We start from the raw sequence: 4,675 nt of genomic DNA on the forward strand, positions 1-4,675 counted from the left end.
CTTTAAGATTTAAAATTTTGAATTAATACAAAAATATCTATATAAAATATTAAAAATAATAAATTTTATTAATAATGTAACATTATTATTATTATTCTATTCCCTTTTATATGGGTTGGGTTATCATCATGGGAGGCATATTCGTCTTAAATTCATTTTGATGCTGAGGACTGAGGAGCGGTCAAATCAACTTTGGAAACTGGCTTGATTGTATGATACGTTACGTTGACGGCGTGCAATTGCCAAATTAAATGCTTGTGTCCGTAAGCTTACTAAATTAACAGCAACTAAATGAGAATCGTGATTGAGACAGAAAATGATTAACTTGGATCTAAAATGAGAAAATTTTATAAAGAAATAGTTGATAGAATAGAACTGTAACGTGGGAAAAACTTATTTTCTGTTGTATTTCAAGTTTTAAAACTTTAATTTATTCGTAGGTATTTTAAAATACCCATCTTCAATGAATTTTTATTACCACCATAGAGGGTGGTTAGTGAGAACGAATTTCAAATTCTCATATGTTATGAGAATCAATGTTACCATTAAAAAAAAAAATAAAATACAAACAAATGAGTAATTCTTGGCATACAAGCGATTAAGGCTTGTAAGGTTTACAAGTTCAATTAAAACTAACGCTCAAAACACGCTTCGAACCATTCTTCTTCCTCTTCGTCTTCTCCTTCTTCTTTTCTTTCGTTTCTTGCCTTCTCTTTCTCCTTCTTCTTCTTCTTCTTGCTGCACGTTCTTCTTCCTCTTACTCTTCTTCTTCTGCTTTTCTTTCGTTTCTGCACGTTCTTCTTCATCGTCTTCCTCTTTTTCTTCATTTACGTTCTTTCTCTCTGTTTTATCTTTTTTTTTTCGATTTTTCATGGTGAAATCGTTTTTGAAGAAGAAGAAGCAGTAGAAGATGAGGAGGAGAAAGAGAAAGAGTTCTGAATTATGCATAAGATGTATTTTAACAAATTTTTGGTGTATTTCTTTAAATCCTTTGGGTGTATTTTCTGTAATCCTTTGGGTGTATTTCTATAATCGTTTGGGTAAATTCCTGTAACCGTTTGGGTGTATTTCTGTAATCATTTTGAGTGTACTTCTGTAATCGTTTGGGTATATTTCTAAAGTTCCATTATCTTCAAAAGAATTACAGAAATACACCCAAAGGATTACGAAAAATACACCCAAAGTATTTAAGAAATACACCCAAAATTCGTTGCATAATTCAGAACTACTCTTTCTCTTTCTCCTCATCTTCTGCTGCTTCTTCTTCTTCAAAAGGATTTCAAAGCTTGATTTCAGAAACTATGAAAATCGAAAAAAAAAACGAAGAAGAAGAAGAAGAGGAAGAGGAAGAGGAAGAGGAAGAGAAGAAAAGGAAGAGGAAGAGGAAGAGAAAGAAGAAGAAGATGAAGAAAAGGAAGAAGAAGAAGAACCGTTTTGAGTGTAGCGCTTTGAAAATAGAAAACGTTGAATAACGCATTAAAAGACCTAGTAACTTGTAAGACTTGTAAGTCAAAAAGACTTGTATGTGTAGCACTCCTCCAAACAAATTTATAATTATAACTACCCTTTAGGCATCTTAATTTCATTTGTTATACATTCAATTAGTGCAAAACCCTGCAATGAAAAAGACCACACTCTATATTACAACAATTCAATTGTATGTATATGATTGATAAGTTTATTGACATTTCGATTTCTAACGACATAATTTCAATAAGAAATAAAAGTCTATTTTTAATATCACTTAAAAATGTAAATTCAATATAAAAGTGATAAAGAAATAGAGATATCACTAGTGAATTTTATTTTGGTTCAGTGAATTCTCTTCTATTTTACATCAGCCTTTCTATAAAGACACTACTCATATGAAAATGACAAAAATATTTTTTTTATAAATTATTTATTTAGTGACAGTTAAAAGTTTCTCTGAAAAATATAAATTAATAATAAAAGCATACATTTTGAATAAAATTAAATTAACAAGTAAATTAAAAAATTTGACAGAAGAAATAATTATTATTTTTTTTTTGAAAAAGGAGCTCGACACAAATAGTGGAGCAAGCAACAATGACAAAAGATAAATAAAAGGAAAATTAGCTGAGACACCAATTATGGCCGAAACACCTCTATGTCATCTCTGGCATTGCCATCAACAACAAAAAGGGTCTGCACCTAACCACTCAGTGTAACTCTGAAAAGACATGTTCATAATCTCCTCCACTCGTTTTTCTTTATTCTAAAAGATCCTCCTGTTCTGCTCCAACCAGATGTTCCATAGAATGGCACAGAAACTCAACATCCATCTCTTGCACTCCTCCTTCCTGTATGATATCTCAGTCCAACTTTGAAAATGCTCTTTGATCGTACCCGGATAAGCCCATAATACACCAACATATGATATCCAAGCACATCATACCTGCCAAGAGAAACTGCATCCAAGAAACAAGTGGTTGCCATTTTCATCACCTCTATTACATAAAACACATAAAGTATCTGCTTGGTTGATAACTCCGAATCGAATTAGTCTCTCCTTCGTATTGACCCTATCAGTCAAGACAAACCAAACAAACAACTCCACTCTAGGTGGTAGAAGCCCTTTCCAAATAGTCTTAGTAAAGCTGTAACTGGATATATCCTCTGGCGCCATTTCCACCTGCAACACCTGCACAAATGAGTTAGTAGTAAAAACACCTTGTTTATCATATTTTCACACGACTCTATCCTCTCTGCCATATACAAGTTTGACTAGTCTCAGAGTATGGTGAAGCTGGTTCACTAGTTCCAATTCCCATTGAAATAGTTCCCGCCTCTATTGGAAGTTCCATATCCAGTCTAACCCATCCCAGAATCCACAATCCCCTATCACAGAACCTTTTTGGTTTGAAACAGAGAAGAGCCTTGGAAAACGAAATTTGAGGGACCCTCCACTAATCCAGACATCCTCCTAGAACCGAGTACATCTCCCATCACCCACCTCCATAGACAATCCAGTAATCATCTTCTGTCTAACTTCTTGATTCTTGAATTGTAGCTTGCAAATATCCTTCCACGGGCCTCCCCGATCAGGCAATTTCTGAGAGGATAGAAACTCATTTGGATTCAAGTTATTACAAGAGCAAACTACCCTCTTCCACAACGGACACTCCTCTTTTGAGAACCTCCACCACCACTTAAACAGAAGGACTGTGTTGCGAACCGTAGCATCCCCAACTCCTAGCCCGCCTAGTCGCTTAGGAGTCTGCACCACTTCCCACTTAACCATTGCCATACCATTCCTCCCGTCCTCCTTACTCCAGAGAAATCTTCTTTGCAAGGCAATTAGTTTTTCTGCAACCGCTTTCGGCATCTTGTATAGGCTCAAATAATACACCGGAAGGCTATTCAGCACAGATTTGATAAGCACCAACTTACCAGACTTATTTAGCACCTTCGCTTTCCAGATGCTCAGCTTTTCCTCCATTTTGTCTATTATTGGCTTCCACGTCTTAACCAACCTCGGGTTCGCACCCAATGAGATGCCCAGATATTTAACCGGTAGAGTGTCTTGCTTGCAGCCTAGCACACTACACATACATTGAACCCACTGCTCATCACAGTTGATGGGAATCAAACTCGATTTATCAAAATTTATGCTTAAGCCCGACATTAACTCAAAGCAACGAAGCAGCCTCTTATAATTCTTGATGGTCTCTTCCTCAAGAGGGCAGAATAAGATAGTATCGTCAGCAAACTGGAGGTGCGACAACTCAATATGGTCTCTCCCCACCAACAACGGCGATATGCGACCGTTCCTAATAGCCTCTCCCAGCATTTTATGCAGGACATCAACAACAAGCACAAACAAGAACGGAGACAAAGGATCACCTTGTCGCAATCTCCTTTCCAATTTGAATGGCTTGGAAGGCGAGCCGTTTATCAAAATTGACATGGTACACGAACTGACACATTCCATAATCCAACCCCTCCATCTTCATCTAAACCCCATCTTCTGCAGCACTAGGTCTACGAAACTCCACTTTACTCTGTCATAAGCCTTCTGGAAGTCTAGCTTTATTATTGCCGCTTCCTTCTTTCTCGACTTGATCCACTGAACCGTTTCACACGCAATAAGGGCCCCATCATGAATCTTTCGACCCTTGACGAATGCACTTTGCGTCTCACCTACTAGTCATGGCATAATAATTATTTCAACAATATGACAACACTTTTTAATAAAGATAATATTTTAAAAGATCACCAAAAAAGATTTCAGTCCTAAAAAGAATGTTTGTTACCACCATCCAAAAATATTATTTTTGAATAGAAAAATGTAATTTGATAAAAGATCGGGGTTAAAAATAGTAATTATATAAGTTTGTTGTATTTTAAGAAAAAAGTAAAAGTTTTAGAGTGAACTAAATATTTTATAAAGGTTTAGGATTATTTTTATAAATATGAAGCTAAATTAGTAATTTTATAAAATATTGGGTTAAAAAGTAAAATATTTAAAAAGCTTGAGAACTAAAATGATTTTTTCTAAAAATTATGTTTGTTAAAAAATATTATTTTTGAATAGAAAAATGTAATTTGATAAAAGATCGGGGTTAAAAATAGTAATTATATAAGTTTGTTGTATTTTAAGAAAAAAGTAAAAGTTTTAGAGTGAACTAAATATTTTATAAAGGTTATAAAGGTT

This window comes from Arachis ipaensis, chromosome B01 (assembly GCF_000816755.2).
Source record: "Arachis ipaensis cultivar K30076 chromosome B01, Araip1.1, whole genome shotgun sequence".
Taxonomy (NCBI): domain Eukaryota; kingdom Viridiplantae; phylum Streptophyta; class Magnoliopsida; order Fabales; family Fabaceae; genus Arachis; species Arachis ipaensis.